We start from the raw sequence: 18078 nt of genomic DNA on the forward strand, positions 1-18078 counted from the left end.
AATGTGTTATATATTTTATAGAAATCATTTGATTATAAACAATAATTGCAATATTTCATTTAGAAACTATACTTCTTTACTTAAAAAACTTATTTCAATATTTAAGATAAAAATCCATTCAAAATAAGTATATACCTAATCAGGAGTCAGAAGCTAACATATACTTCTGGCAAACAAAGGAAGAATGAATTTTACATGAAAAATTATCACATATTTTGCAAGAAATTGTAGTTTTATTGTCTTTGGATCTTGGACACATAGCACGTCGGCCTTTGTCGAGTTTTGGTTTCTTTGATGGGCGTTATTCTGATACACTAGAAGTTGCATTATCGATGCTTTCACGAACCACTTTAGGAAACATTGACATAATTTTTGTAATCTCTATGTAAGGCGCTGTATAAGAGATATAGCCAAATTTTTTAGGAATTTTCTACTATTTCCATATTGTAAGGGAGGGGTCTTTGTTGGGAATAAAGCAACTCGGGTATTTATTGCAGTGATGTTCAACACCGTAAAAGACGACCATCGGTCCTCTGTTGGTTTTGAGAGATGTCGATAACATTTCATCAACTTTATCTACACCACCTTTTATTGCATTATGAAAGTAAATTATTTCTGGTTTCTTCGTATCATCACTTTTATCAATGGCATCATCGCAATGCATTGTAGATAACAAAACTACACATTTTGATTTTTTAGGCACATACGATACTATTGTCGCGTTCTTTTAGAACCCAAATATAGAAGAATAACCGTTCCTAGTTTTTGTTTGGACGAACTTGGTGGGAATTTCAGCCTTGTTTCTGTTCAGGGTTCCTGCAATAGTTAACTTCTTTGACAAAAGTCCTTTTGCTAGAGGATAACTCGTATACCAATTATCCATTGTTACATTTCTGCCCAAACAAAGGGGTGCACAGGCGTTTTGTAATTTCAAATGAAGAATTTTCAAATCTAAAGGGACCTTCTGACTGTTGTCTTGCGTATATCTCCATGTTATAGCTGCAGAAAGTTCTTGAATCTACTAAGGCAAATATTTTGATTCCATACTTCGATGGGTTGCTGGGTATATATTGACGAAAGGAACACCGCCCTCGAAATTTCTCTAATTTTTCTTTGATAGTAACATATTTACCAATAAGGTATATCTTTTGGCAATTTTCATTGAAATCGGTAAAAAATTCTCTCGCAGCCGCCAGTTTGTCTAATTTTTTCCGAGCTTTACGATTGGTCACATTGTCTAACCGTAGACACCTGAGAAGAAATTTAAATCTTTTATATGACATTGTGTTCCGTAAAATTGCAATGCCTGTTTCAATTTTCAGTAGCCCACAAATCTTTCGTATTTTTATGTGAGTATTTATGCAACCCGTACAGATGGAAAAGCCCAAAAGTGCTCTAATTTCCACATCATTTGTCGTAATATTTTTTCAGTTATAAATATTTGTACACTCTACAATGGATTGTATCATTTTAGCATTGAAAAACAATTCTTTACTTTCTAGAAACTCCGTTATATTGCGTGCAGTTTCTTTTAATCCTGCTAAATGAGTTATTATAATTTGAGAAGATCTTTTTCACTTTTTGATTTGGTTTTCCATTCCTCCAAACTCTTATTTTTGCTAATAAAAATACTTTTTACTAAATCAGGATTTCCGTCGTCTTCATCATTCTGCTCAAATTCTCTTTCGCTGTTGTGAGAACTGTATATTTCTTTATCAGATTCATTTTTACTATCTTGATCAATTTCTCCTTCAGAAGACTCAGCTTCATCTAATACAGTTCTCAAACGTTCCATCTCTTTTTCATGTTCGGTAACAACAACGGCAACACTCGAGAGCACGAAGCTAAACTTCTACTAATGAAAAATTTCGAAGCAGTAACGGTCGCACGGGGTGACTCAGTCACCCCATTCCCTCATAGATTCCAAGAAATTATTGCTTCTCTCTCAGAAAAGAAAAACAAGCAAAAATAACAATACGCATTCCAAGGGGAGTGTCAAACAGGAGGATACTAAAAGGATGATTCATTAAAATGAAATATTTCCGGTTAGGATTGTTGATTTTTGACGCGTGGGGTGACTCTGTGCCCCGCGCGACTTCTCCCGGGTTAAGTAAGATCGCATGATTAAATTGAATGACGCAGTTTAGACTTAAGCGCTATTTTTAGAACAGATAGAGGAAGTTCTCAAATGAAATAGAAAATAATGGAAGTTATTAGAAGTTTGCTTTCATATTTTTTATCTTACATATCCCCCCCTTCAAAAAGAAAAAGGCGTAGCGACAGTGAAGCCTTTTTAAAGAGAAAGAGTTAAAGCACTAGCAAATGTAAAGAAAAAAAACAAAACACATAAGTCATCAAATTTTTGTTCTGTAAAGTATAATTTATAAAGATCAATTTTTTTTAATAAATGTTTAACTTTTAGAGTCCTATTGAATTTTTCAGCATTTCAGTGCAAAAGTCTTTTTGTTTGAGAATTCACATAATCATAATTCTTCAGGGAAGGTTCTTGTTATTACAGAATATCACAAAATAAACTTTTACTTAATGATTACTTATAAATATTTATGATATTAATTTTCATACTGATAAATTATAATTTAACATCATAAATAATAGGATTAAGATTTTCAGAATTTATGGTTTCACCTTTATCATCTTTCCATTTACAATTCCTGATTTTACCAAACTGGAAGCTTCGCAATAATTCTAAACAAACATATCCATCAATAGGGCTGTCCTCTTGAGCTAACCAGTGTCTTCTCTGCACTGGTGGCCCAGGGTGCCTAGACAGTTACTTGAAAAGACCTCCGTTCCTTGCATTAAGGTAACTGGCCTTTGAGAACTGCACTAATACATTCCATAATAAAAAATATAATAATAATAATAATAATATAAAAAAATTACATGCATTCATAAAATGAGAGCCTCCAACATTATCTTGCATGAAGAGGGTAAAAGGAACAACTGTACAGAGGTAATAACAGGCCTCTGTTGAAGGAACCAGTACTCCCTCGACACACACTATACTTAACATACAATCACCAATAAATTTTACATGCATTTATCATAATTTCATATTACGTATCTGTAATAATTTTACTTATTTTTAACACCTACTTCATTTTTAGAATAATTATAAAATTTGTATTCAAAATTCTCAACAAAACTTCAAAAACATAAAAACTTATCTTTATATCCTTCCCTATGAATAATTTAAATAGCTTAAAATTCGTTACTTAATTTGCTCACACATAATTATGAAAAATTAGAAAAATTAATGAACAAGAATTTCAGATTTTCTCAAAACAAATTGCAGAAATTTTAACCAATGTTGAAATGAAAACTATAGAATTCGCAGCACATTAAATAATTTAGTTCCTGAGCTAGGTTCACACGAATGTAATAATTTTTGAGCTGTTGAAAAAGCAGAAGTGCAAATAATTTTCTGTCGCACATACTTGCACTCACTCACTCGGATCGACCTTGAACCCGCTGTAATGCTTAATTCCTAAACGGTAATTCACTGATGATTTACTTTTCACTAAGCATTCGAACTTCTCAATTTATCGAGATATTACTTTCAATCTGTAAACTCTACGCGTGATTATTTTTTTGAAGCACTTGCAAAACACCACATCAGAAGAATGATCTGTTATTTTTTAAACACTGAAAAAACAAACTTGATGATTCACTTCTTTCACATTATCTTGGATTTATCACATAACACTGAAAAAACAAACTTGATGATTCACTTCTTTCACATTATCTTGGATTTATCACAAAACGATGATTTGAAGAGCTGAATTAAATTTTTCATTGAGGTTTCAGGCTGCAGGAAACTATCCTTACCGGCTTAATTAAAATATAAAACACCCTACTGGTCGTCTATTTAGGTGGTCTTTAAAATTATCTATGTATGATTTTGAAATAAAATATAAAAAAGGATCTACTAATGTTGAAGCTGACATGCTCTCTAGAAATCCTATGTGTCAACATTTAAGATTGCAAGTTAATTTATTATCATTAGAAGAAATAAAAGAATATCAAAATTTAGATAATGTTTGTAATACTAAGTATAGGAAAATGAATGATGTCTTAACTATTAAAAAACAGGTATTGTACAAAATTGTGATACCCATGTCTCTACGTACGAAATTACTTGAAAAGGCCCATATACAATTTGGTCTTATTGGTGTATCATCTATGCTAAACTTGTTATCTCCACAATATTATTGGCCAGGAATTGTTCAAGATGTTAGAAATTATTGTAAACATTGTGAAGTATGTCAGTTTAATAAGAAAAGTAAACAAAAGAAATTTGGTTTAATGCAAAATTTACCATCAGTTAGTGAACCTTTTGAAATATTATCTATTGATACTGTAGGTGGTTTAAATTATTATAATTCTACCAAAAAGTATATTCACATAATTATTGATCATGCAACTAGATATATCTGGACTTTTTCTTCCAAAAGTGTAACTACAGATACTTATATAAATTGCTTAAAACAAATTTTCCAAATTCAGGTCCCTAAAAAGATTTTAAGTGATAGGATCGCTGCTTTTACATCTTCAAAATTTAAGCACTTTTTAAGGAATCATAATGTAAAACAATTGCTAATTACTGCAAATAGACCCCAAACTAATGGTAAAATTGAACGTGTTAATCAAACTATTATAACTAGATTAAAATGCAAACTAAATTCTTATCACGGTAATATAGCATGGACAAAATTATTACCCCAAGTAACTGAAGAGTATAATACCCCTCATTCTGTAACAAAATTCCCTCCATCATATTTAATGTATGGAAAATTACCTTATGATTCCTTAATTCAAAATCAAGAATTGTATCCGTCAATAGAAGAAGCCAGAAAAATAGCTCAAAAGAGATCTGATGATTATCATAATGTAAATAAAGAAAGATATGATATTCATTTTAAATTTAGTAATTTTAAAATTGGTGATTTAGTAATGTATGAAGAATTTCAATACCCTAATACACGTAAATTATCTCCTCCATTCTCAGGACCTTATAAAATTTTAAAACAATATTCTGAAGTTACTTATGAAATAGATAAACCTAATCCTTTAACTAAAAAGAAATCAGAAATTGTTCATTCAACTAGATTAAGACCTTTTAATCCCGCAAGTGAGTTTAAGTTAACTGTCCGAAATAGTAGAATTCCTATCTCTGTTCAAAATTAAAATTATTTTTTTTAAATTCTCTTTTAAACATTTTCCTGATTATGACCTTTAATACCTGATTTAGACTTAAACCCTAATTATGACAAGTTATTTTCCCGACTATGACAAATTATTCTCCCGATCTTGACCTTTTATATCTTTCACATAATTTGAATTATTTTGTAGCAAAAATTTTCTTCTTATTGTAGGATAATATTTGTTTCTAATTTACAATATTATAAAAAAGACTTTAACTTGATTATACAAGTTATCAGTCTTATCATTTTGATTTTATATGATCTTTTATTTTTCTAACACCACTTTGAGGTAATGTACAATGCCAAAAACCAGTTACCTTCTATTAGGCAACGGAGGTTTTTCGATATTTGTACCTAGCACCCCCCCAACCATCAGCAAGTAATCACGCTGATCTGTTGGCGAGGACATGCCATAGTTTTAAAGTCAAAATTTTATATGAGAAAGTCATGAACTATGATAGGCCATAGTTAAAGCTTGTACGCTATGTTCTGGATGTTTTCATGTCTTTTCTCATACTTTTGCTTCACTCCTGTACTAATGCTTTCCATTGCTTTCATCAGTATAGATCTTAAGAATGCTTTTGACTCACTGTGGTGGCCTGCAATACTGGAGGCACTTCGACAAGCTGATTGTCCTCAGAATTTATTTCTTGCATTTCAAAGTTACTTGTCGGAAAGAAAAATTATCTACTCCACTAATCATGGCATTATTACAAGACAACAAAACAGAGGCTGTCCGCAGGGTTCTTGTGCTGGCCCTGATTTATGGAATATAACATTTAATTCTGTTATTGCCGCAAACTGGCCAGCACATACCCGGGCATATGCGTATGCAGATGATACAGTTTTTATCATTCAAGGACGAACTCGAGAAGAGTTGCAAAGAAATGCTATTGAAACCTGTGATCTCTTTTATAACTTATGTTCTAGAATTAAATTAACAATTTCCGAACCAAAATCACAAATTTTATTAATCCCTAAAAAAGGAGGATCTTTGGTTCGACGGCCTCGAATCACCATTCATGGTACACGTATACCTATCAAACCGCAGCTCAAATTTCTCGGCGTTATCTTTGACGAGAAACTGAACTGGATGCCGCATGTTTTGGAACTAAAGAGACAAACTGTTATAATTGCATGTAAATTGCGTCAAATGCAGGGTCGTAGATGGGGAATTAGTCCCTATATACAAAAGGTTCTTTATCTCACCGTTATCGAGAGAATGGTCACCTATGCGGCTGCTATATGGGCTGAACCCATGCAGGGTCGCAAAGTGCGCCACTTGCAAAGTCTCCAGCGTCAATTTGCCTTACAGATAACTAGGGCGTTTCGTACTACCTCATCCAGTGCATTAAATGTCATGGCGGGACTGATCCCTCTTCATCTACGTATTCTGCAGGAAGCAGCAATACAATCCGTCAAGGTTTTGAAAAAAACCTTTCATCCTATTTGATGAACTTTTCAAACCATTGCACTATGAACAACCCTCACAACATTTGGATGTGCATCCAGTCCTTCAAGGAACAGGACTTCGGATTTTCCTTAAGGACGTAACACTGCCACCTATCCCAATCATTCAATATTACACTGATGGATCTAAAATAGATCAACAGACAGGCTGTGCCCTTGTAGCCTTTCATAATGGTCAGTCAATTTATCAGTGGCTGGGTCATCTCCATGGAAATAATAGTGTATTTCAAGCGGAGGCCCTAGCCATCCTCAAAGCAGTTCAACACTGTAAAACAAGTGGTGCTATGGATGCAATAATTATCACTGATAGTCTTTCGTCGCTTCAAGCGATTCAAAACCCCAGACATTCTTCTTCGCTTATCTCGGACATCCAATGTGAACTTCGTAATCAAGTGGGAAATAACATCACGCTAGCTTGGACTAAGGGCCATGCTGGGGATCACGGTAATACTTTGGCAGATAAGTTAGCCAAATCAGCTGCCGAAAATACCGATGCCGAGGCTGAAGAAGTGATTCTTAAGTGGCCAACATCTCACTTAAAACGAGCTCTTCTTTTAAAAGTTATATCCCAATGGCAACTAGAATGGGATACTGATGAAACTGGTCGACGAACGTACAATCATATTACGTATGTGGATCAATGTCGTCAGATAACAAATCATCAACTAGTAAGATATATTTCGGGGCATGGTCCATTTCCAAGCTACTTTTACAAGCATGGAATTGCAAATAGTGAATATTGTGTCTGCGGAACTCTAGGCATACCTGGACATTATATTACTACATGCCCGTTAACGGAGGAATTTCACATTCCTTTCCCTGTGGATAATCAACTAGCATTTAGTAAATTCTTAACTAAGCAGAAGTACCTTATCAGAAAACTCTCAAAAATTATGGACATTCTCCACAGTTATGGATCTGATCTATGTCAGGTTGTCTAATGTTAATGGTTTTTTCCTGTTTTCATAATACAACTGTATTCTTGTACACTCCAGTTGCATTCTTGTCTGTTTACATAGTGTTTTCATAATACAATTGTATTTTTGTACACTCCAGTTGCATTCTTGTCTATTTACATATTATAACTATATTCTTTCTTTTTAATAGTCCCAGTATTGTTACAAATATTATTAAAAATTGTATTGTATTTTAAATGCACTATAAGATATTGCACGATAAGTATTATACTCGCAACCTCAAACTATACATATGGTATTACTATCTTACTGAATTACAAGCTACATATTAAGTATTCTAATCTGGTTATATATCAAAAATATTGTATCGAGCATTGTAATAACTATTGTATCAAACTGTTAGCATTGTATCATATTTCATTATAATTACAATATACAATATTTGCACTCTAAGTACTGCATTATATTCTAACTAGTCTATTAACTTAATTTATTTATTATTTTAATTCTTGCATTAATTATTGTATTAAGTTGGTAGTTATGTAATATTATGTTGAGTTATAAGCTCTACCCTAAGAATATGTGATGCAACATATTGAAATTATGAACATCGTATCGCTATGTATGCTTTAGTATGGAACTGTAAATTAAATTCTTTGCAATACAGAAACTGGATTATTAGCATAACGTTATAAGTAGTCTTGATTCAACTTGGCGTTAACTATTTTATTGAATTACATGCAGAATTTTAGACTTTAGATTTTAGATTTAGTTTATTGATTATATTGAATTATATGTCGTGTTTTGCATATTGCACAGAATTATTAATATTGAATTGATCATAAGTATTTTTTATACATTATATTGGTATAACTATATTGTTGCATTGTATCGCATATTGCACAGAATTAATAATATTGAATTGATCATAGGTATTTTTATACATTGCATTTGTATATATATACTGTTGCAAAATATGTCTTTTTATCCTCAGTATTGTACTGAAGTGTTGCTTTTGTGTATTGTATATAAAGTATTGCATTTAATTCGCTTTAGTTATTAAGAACATTGCCTTATAGGCATCATAATATTAAGAATATATATATTGCACTTCTTTTTATACCCTGAGATACGTATTGAATAAAATATTGTATTAATTATTTTACTGAACTAGCAATTGTGTTAAAATACTGTATGAAAGTTAAAGTAGTATTTTGGTCTCTTTTGCTTTAAATATTCCATTAAATTATAAATAGTATCATAGACGTAGCTTATCGATTTTATACTGTATCATATGTCTTGTATTGCATATTGCATATAATTATTACCAATTACTTGACAATATGTATTTTTCTACATTGCATTTGTCTATATACTGTCACATACTCTATTTATTTACTCTTAGTATTGTATTGTACCTATTGTTGTGTCTTGTATGCTAACCCTGTAAGCATGTTAATTTACCTATTGTATCACATATCTTACGTATTTGCAGTACATTATATTATATCGTATAACCGTATTGTATAATATATATATTAAATTGTGAGCTATGTATGGATGTGTATCATCTTATATGAAATTGAAATGTTGTGAGCATCGTATACATAATAAAATTGCACTATAAGTCCCCTGCAATACAGGAAATGTGTAGTTGGTATCGTAATATAAATAATGTATCATTAATTTTGCATTAACTTTTGTAATTGAATGATATAGCATCCATTATCTTACGTATTAGTTGTAAATCATATTGTACTGTATAATGTATTATATAATATATACATTAAATTGTGAGCATAGTATAGATATGTATCATCTTGTATAAAATTGAATTATAAGTTCCCTGCAATACAGTACTGTGTAATATATATTAAATTGTGAGCATCGTATAGATATGCGTCGTATAAAATTGCACTAATATAGGAAATATACAGTTGGTATAGTAATATAAATAGTGTTTTATTAACTTTGCATTAACTATTGTATTGAACAATATGGCTTATTGATCTTATATTGAATTATCTATCTTGTCTTGCATCTCGTACAGAATCATTAGTATCGTTTTACCTTGTATTAGTATATATCTGTATATGTGTATATATGTATATATGTGTGTATATATAGTTGTATAATGTATCCTCTTTACCTTGCATTGGTATTTATATAGTTGCATAATGTATTTATGTATTGTATCCTTGCTTTGTACACTAACTATTGTATTGAACTTACCACTAGTATGTAGCAGCAGTAGCAGTTTTGTAATATTTAGCATTGTATCAGTTTGTAGTACTGTTTGTAAGTATTCTAGTTGTAGTTTTGTAGTATTGTAGTATGTAGCAGTAGTAGTTTTGTAATGGTGTTTACTCCTTTGGTTTTCTATTGTTATCGCTATCTGTATGTGTTTTGTTCTAATTATGTCTATGTGATTCTGGTATTTATTCAAAACTGGCACTTGCACCTTTGTAATCTTATGCTTTGTCAAAACTTCAAATGTACCCTTTATTTATCTATTTTTTTGAGCCCTTGTCTGGCCATGTATTTGTTGAACTTTGACTCAATAAATACTAGGCCCGGGCGGTTGGTGTGAACATGCTTCTGGGGGCTTCTTTGGTCTTTTGGACTGCCACCTGGATGGCCTGGTCGCTGGGTTTCGGTGTATGGTGCGAGGCGCCTGTGTGGTCCATCTGGCTCAAGATAGAGGTGGACGTGTTGCATATGCCAATTAACCATTACGGTAAAGGGATGGCGCACACGTCCCCCGTCAACTATCAACTATCACCCCGACCTCTCTTTTTGACGGGGGGGAAGATGTAAAATAAAAATAAAAAAAAATACGATGGCTTTGCTCTTTGCGAACCAGCAACCTTTAATTAATTTTCTGCAATTCAGGATCGTCCCCTAACCCAGTACCTGCTAGAACATTCACGCCTATTACATAACCTCCTCATATAAATGCTGCGTCATAAGTTTTCTACATTTTTCTAGAAGCTACTCTGTTACATAACCATTCATATAAATGCTGAGTCATAAGTTCTCCTAGACAGATGCCTTCTCGCCTTCGTCCTGCTAACGCTTCCGCTATGCTCCTCTTTCTTTGTTAGAACGTTATGATATATTAAAGTTTAAAGTCAATCGTATCTAATAGTTCAATTACGGAATAAGTTATTTGATTAACTTCATCTGGAAAAAGTCATCTGCTATAAATTAAAATAAAGATATGCTTGCTGTTGAAAGTGAAAAGTCCTGAGTCGTCATTTTTCTCCGTGCTTCAATCACCCCAGCTTCGTTAACCATCTGCCAGAACGTGTAATGGAATAGCCTCACCATTCGCCCACGATGTGTTGGAATAACTGAAAACATTACAATTATTAATTAGCCGGCAGGATTTATCCTCTACGTGGGAAAAAAGCTCCTGGATTTATTTATAACGCGCTTCTAAATTCAACAGTGGGTCAAAGACAGTGTGTGATCGTCTGATGCTTGTGCTTCTTTTCCGGCGATTCTTAAGTACTTTCCCTCGTCTCCAAAGTTATGCGTTTTATCAAGTGCTTCTAAAGTGATTTATTTAGTGTTCAAATTGATGTGTATGCGAAGTCTTAAATTCAAGATTTTGTGATTGGAATGTTAACACGCTCAAAAACGGCAAAAATGTCAACTGATAAGAAAGAATCCGTAGCTATTGTGGATACAATAAAATTCCGATTTCCTATTTTTGATGGCACAAGTACAAATTTTCCAATAGACAAATATCTTCTATTGTTTGAAGAGAAATGTGCCGCAAAGAACATTCCAGAAAAGGAAAAGAAATTTGTTTTCTCAGAGTGTATTAGAGGAGAGGCTTTAGCCCTCTATTTACGTGATTGTTTAGATAAAGACTGGGACAACATAAAGGTTATTTTCGAGACATACTTCACAACATCGGAATCTGTTACTTTTAGTGATTTTTTGTCTTTAAAATACGAGAAATTTAATAATATTGATGTTTATTTTCGTAATAAGTTGAAATTAGGAGCCAGCTTGAAACTAACAGATTCCACAATGGTGGAAGCACTTACGGAAGGACTTCCTGAGCCTCAAAGAATGCTGTTAACAGTGCAAAAAATAGACACACCGACAGACTGGATTACTCTTGCTAGGAAACTGTTTCCAGTTAAGATGCCGTTAGATGGTCTAGAAAATAGTAATTATCAATTTGTTTCTCCAAGGCAAACTGTTCCGAGGTGCTATTATCCCAAACCAGTGCAAGCCACTCCTTATCAAAGTTTTCGTAGTGTGAGACCTTTTAATTATAAACAAGTGCAATACCGACCTCTACAGTATGCGTATCGGCCAATTCGATATCCACAATTACCTGCTATTAATTATAACACGGTTCCTAAAAGAGAAGTTAAAAAATGATATTACTTTAAAGTGTATGTCCAAATTGGACAGGAAAAAATTCCCAGCATTATTGATACGGGATCGCAAATTAACGTTTTACCGTTAAAATATTTTAACAAAATTGGTAATAAATTTAGGGAAATTTCATTGAAATCTCATGATAAAATATTTTCAATATCTAGTCAAGTTCATGTAGAGAAAATAATCAAAGTAAAGTGTAAAGTAGGTAAAATAGAAAATAATGGAAGTTATAGTGAATTAAGTTTAGAAGTTTGCTTTCATATTTTTTATCTTACATATATATATATATATATATATATATATATATATATATATGATGTATCAGCTTTAGTCGTAGCTTAAATAATCAGACGATAAGTTTAAAAAACAGGATCCATTTATTAATATTCAGGAGAAATAGCAGTTACAAAATTAGATATCCAGAGTAAATTAAAAAGAATTACTTTTTGTATGAAGTTTACTGCATTGTTACATTAAAGAAAAAGCCCGGATATTCCTTTTGCGAGTCTTTTTATAGCCTCTGGAAAGGCGGAGCTTTCAAGAAATGACGTCAGCCTCGTCAGCCAATCCAGTTCGCTTTAAATATCTCCAGAACATTCCCAAACTGTACGTGTAGAAAAGGCGGGAAAAACAACTTGACTATGGAGCTGTGGATTTAATTCCACGTACTTTCAAATAAGAGAACGTCGCCACTAAAAATGAAAAGAACATACAGTTAGAATTTTAAGTGTATGCTTGACTATGGAATTTTATTATTACATATATGATACCTGAAATTTTTCCTGTTTACAATACTTCCTGTACTTAGTACCGAGATGTAAAATTGGTTGTACTCATAAGTTATCTTTCTGTTTTATGTTTATATAATGGCTCGTTATGTTAAAAAATATGGCTCAGCTTTGAGCTCTGCAAAAGAGGATTGGCTTTGCTATGATGCGAATTTCGAAATCGTGGCTATGCGGTATGCAGGAGCACAAACAACTGAGTGTCATTGAGGAATTATGGTGTCACAGAAAGTGATGTACGAACGTTAGTGAAAGGAAAAGAAATTCTTAAAAGAAGCTCATTTGACTAGAAAAGCTTTCAGTCGCCCACAGAATGGACATTTCTGGAATACTGAAATGGAAGTAATAACATTTCAACTTCAGAAACATAATATATAAAGTTTTATTTCCAGGGAAGTAATACTAAATATGGCACATGAAATGAAACAGGAACATGCTGTCAAATTTAAGTCAGTTCTTTGTGATGTACGCGATGATTCGACGAAATGGAGTTGTGTTGCAACGTCGAACACACATATCCAGTATAATAATTGTAAACTGTTTTAAGGGGAGTTGTATAACAAAGGCATTAGATGGGACTGAAGATGCTTTACTATAAGAAGAACAACAAGATTACAGTGTCGCAATCTGAGGTCACAAGGTCACCTCAGATTCTGTGGACCATTCTAGGAGGAATAAATGGAATCTGTATCTGACCAATCGAGACCTGAAACTGTAAAATCAGGAAACATACCTAAAATGTGGTACGCAGGTGTTTTTAATCCATTTTTAAAAATGGAGGGACATCTTGGATTCAGAGATATATAGTATTATCTCTCATATGTTTTTTGTTGACTGTAACCAGCCTCAGTCTCATCTATTTAAACGATTATAACTATTTAATTTTCTAAATCTTAGAAACCCATCAATGATAGCTGGAACGCAGCAGTTGTTGACGATATCTCCAGAACATTACCTCAATTACATTATAAAGTTTTCCTCTCTCTTTACTTCTTGAGTGTTGTAATTAAAAGCATGTCCGGCTAGCAATCCAAAGGTCTGGATTTCGAATTCCGATAAATGAATTGCACATTTGTTCGATTTTGTGGCTTCGAAAAGTTATAAAATACTCAGTTAAATGGCGTTTAAGCTAAACGTTAACACTTTGCTGCACGGCGGCCCGGACTGGGCACACCTAAAGATTCCCCTCTGTGCACACAGAAAATTGAATGAAAAAGGATTTCTATTTTAGTATAGGTTACTCTGAAACTTCTTTATTTATACTAGATGGCAGCACAACACAAACCAGTCCATATATTTTAGCAATGTTTAGTTTTTCAAGACTCACATATTTTAAAGAAATTGTTCTGATTGTTTTCAGTATATCAAAGAAATTGTTTGAAAAGAAATTTCTCAGTTATTTTCTTGGCGATGTTCTAATATCCTTATTGTACATTAGTTTTAAATTTTTACGTTGAGTCTTGCCTAAAACCGAAAGGTGAACATCAGGTGTGCTCAGAGTAGTATCACCGAGACACTAGCACCAGACGAAAAACTGTATTTTTGATTCTCTGCAGCTCTCCGGTGGGTTCATTCACAACAGAAAGGTGGGTCGATATGTGTTTCATTCCCCCCCGTTTTGTTTTTAGGGTTAAGTTTGGTTATCAACTAACAAATTGTTTGGATGATTTTCGGAAGGTCAGGGGTAATTTTATCAGTCATCTGTTTGGTTCTTAACTAGAGACTTTCTCTTTTGCTTTCGTTGAAATAAGTTTTTTTATCGCTACGTTTTGATAGTTTTGAGTTGTAGATGTTTATTTAATTTTATTTTATAGTTTAAATTTAATTACATATACTATTAATTCATATTTTTATAATTTGTTCTTATTTTGTAAACGAATCGGATAGGGCTGACCATTTCTGTAGCACATTTTCACAGGCGGTATCACTTTCTTCGAAAAGTACCACCATGAAAAAAAAAATTAGATGAAAGTGTAAATATGAAATGTAAATATTATATATCCAAGTTACTTTTTTCGCTTTACGCATGTAAACATCAGGCTACCAAGAAGAGCTTTATTTTAGGGGGGGCGGAGTTACTGGCCTCCCTGTGGCCCACTCTGTGTAATGCTAAATCTATTACGGTATTCAGAATCCAGTTTTTTTTTAATCGTCGGCAAAATCTTTTACTCCTATTACTCGCTTCACAGCAATGCTTGCTTCAGCACACTTTTCGAAGTTATATTCATTCAGTGAGCCTGCTTGGAGCATACCCATAGAATTAAAACGATCAGTGCTATCTTAAAAAAATTTTACCTGCATTTTTTACTTGTAAATTTTACCTTTAGAACTGATTAATTTGCCTGCCTTTTTTTTTCGGGGGGGGGGGGTCGAAATTCCAATTTTAAAAGGTAGCGAGCCAGAAAGTGTTAATAGACTATATATCGTATGCACCATGGTTTGGCATTTGGGCCTTTGATTGGAGAAGCATGGAAGTGTTCTTCACTTTTTACCGCGTGCCTTCGTAGTGTAACTGGAAAAAATGTCCGGCTAGCAATTGGAAAGTCCTGAGTTAAAATCCTCGCGACGGCAGTGGGGAGTTTTTAGGTTAACTAGCTTCGAAATTTTGTTACTCTACAACCTCATTAAAGACTCCGCAAATAGGGAGTAGTGAACTGCAACATATTTACAATAAATTTGCTGAAATTTCTGGAATTCATCGAATACCTTTTAACATACACATTGTGACAACTGCAATTGTTTAGTTGAGTATTTATATTTGTAGCAAATGTTTAGCTGGGTCCCCGACGAGTGAATATCTTCTATCTTTTTTTTTTTTTATTTTTATTTTTTATTACGCTAAGGAATGTTTTAAGGCAAAATAAGTATTACTTTTGTCATGTTATTTTAATTTAAAATCATTCCTCAAACCTCCATCTGGTATATTGGGATTTATCATTAAATTAATAAAGAGCTGAGAATGGTTGAAAACAAAACCCAAGAAACCTAATTATATATTTTAGTCACGTACAGCAAATCATCAGCAATGTCAGGGATTGGATTTGTTCTAATCTGTTCTGATAATAAATATTTTGTGATTATGCAGAGTTTCCATACGTCAGCTTAGCAATGCAAGTCTGCACCACGATATGATGATATTTATGAATAAGAAAGGGAACGAAATGTAACAAACAGGCGTTTAGCTCAAGCTAGATTGCAATATAACAATCTGCGGTAATGCTTTTAAGAAAATTGTCTTCAGCATAAATGGATTAGTGGGAATTTCGCCACATTCTAAAACGAAACAAAAATACGTTTGGGAGCTGATTAAAGTAAGTGACTAAAGTTAGTAACTGCTACTTACTAATTTTAAAGAAGATTAAACAGGTATTACTTGTTTTATCATGAAGCATACTTTTATCATGAAGCATACATATATGAAGCATACTTTATATACATTTAAATGTGTCAGTTTTCCATCCTTTTAATGCTATTTCAAACTTTGTCATATTATTTAGTATTAAATGTTTTGTTAATCCTTTCTCTCACCTAACTTGAATTTCTGCTGGTCATTTAAAATGCATAAGAATTAATGAAGATATACGCATAATTATTTTACTACATGTAAACAATATGTTCAGAAAAATGCACTTTTTCTATCAGAATTTCTTATTTTCAAGTAGGCCACCAGCGGCCGAGCGTTAAAGTCGTTGAACACTGATAGTAGGGTCCGAGGTTCGAATCCTACCAACAGGCTGGCTGCATGGCCGTTTGCGTGGTTTCCCCACGTGAATACGAGTCAGTTTCCGTTCGAAAGTCCTTCACAAAGGCATCCTTTCCTTTAGGCAGATAGCCCTCCAGGCTTTGCTATAATCACATAATCAAATCAAACCAAAGATGTTTTGAAGTATAATTCTCCCAATTGTGCTCAAAAACTTTATTATTTGATTGTATAGGTTAGTTCATGTGATTATGACAAAGCCGTGAGGGCTATCTGCTTAAAGGGACGGATGCCTTCGTGGAGAATATTCTAAGGAGAACTGGCTCGTACACTCCCTCAGTTATTTGAAAACTGCAGCACAAACGCTCTTAACAATTAAAACTATAGTGTAAATTTTGTTTGAGAGATGCTGAAAAACCTTTAAAACCTAACTAAATATTTGGGGATTTCTCCTCATAAAAAGACATATGAAAATAGACTCTATATATATTAGGAGATTTCTGAAAATGCTAAACAAGATAGCGCTGCATTTTATAACACGGTTAAAATTATGAACAACACTGATATACCTGTATTTTCTGTGACGAAGATATAACTAAATGTGATGCGATTAACTATCCATTTAAACAAAGTGCTTCTGATCACAGAGAATCAATTGTGGTATATAAAGTCTCATAATTTTCTTAATTGCAGAATAAGTTATACATGGATTGACACAATTTGAAAAGCTAAATTCACATGAGTTGTTTAAATGTCATTTATGCTGTGCTTTCAAATGCTGGAATGCTGAGCACAAATTGGAAGAGAAAATGGGAGTTGGAGAAGTAAGATTAGGTAAAAATGTAATGTTTTTGATTTTTCAATGAAACTCTCGATTTCAAAAACAGTTAGACATAGATCTCTCGTCTTCAGGAACACACACACACACACAAAAAGTTCCAAAGATGGAAAAAGCGAAATAATTTTATATGGAATAATTTGAACAGAGAAAAGTGAAAAAGAATGTAGCGCGCACCTTTCAAAAAATACTAATGAAAGATTTAAAACTAAGTTATAAGGTATTTCTCCCGCCTTCTTAGCATGCCTTCGTAGTGTAGTGGTCAGCACGCTCGGCGCCTATTCGAGAGGCCCGTGGTTCGAGTCCCGGCGAAGGCGTTGCTTATTGTTCATCTCTCCTTCTTTCAAAAATTGTCTAATGTCTCTACAGTGGCACCCGAACTAAGAGGGTGATGGATAACAATTCGCCAACCACAGGATTTGGCAATTGGGTCCTCTAATCCCCAGTCGCCCTTTAAAAGGGGGAGTATATAAGGTATTTCCGCCGCCTTCTTAACATGCCTTCGTAGTGGTCAGCCCACTCGGCGCGTATTCGAGAGGTCCGTGGTTCGAATCCGGCGTGGTTCGAATCCCGGCTTTGCACATTTTTCGTGTCTTCTGCTTCGAAATAACCTAATGTTTCTGCAAATTAGGCTCACAAAACTAAAAACATTTAGAGGCCACATCATTTGGAAGGCATTTAAGACTAAGAGACATGAGCTTAAACAGAAATTTACGACTACCAAAATAGATAAAGCACG

The 18078-nt window shown here is 33.3% G+C and overlaps 1 non-coding gene across 1 annotated transcript; it reads left to right on the forward strand.

Annotated features, from left to right (window-relative positions):
• Positions 1–17583: 17583 nt before the first annotated feature.
• On the forward strand, positions 17584–17656 carry TRNAR-CCU (transfer RNA arginine (anticodon CCU)). The gene has a single exon. It is a non-coding gene; the product is annotated as a tRNA-Arg (tRNA).
• The last annotated feature ends 422 nt before the right edge of the window (positions 17657–18078 follow it).

The sequence above is a fragment of the Stegodyphus dumicola genome, chromosome 10, assembly GCF_044657685.1.
Source record: "Stegodyphus dumicola isolate Sdum_Otavi_A_Nest chromosome 10, ASM4465768v1".
Lineage (NCBI taxonomy): Eukaryota > Metazoa > Arthropoda > Arachnida > Araneae > Eresidae > Stegodyphus > Stegodyphus dumicola.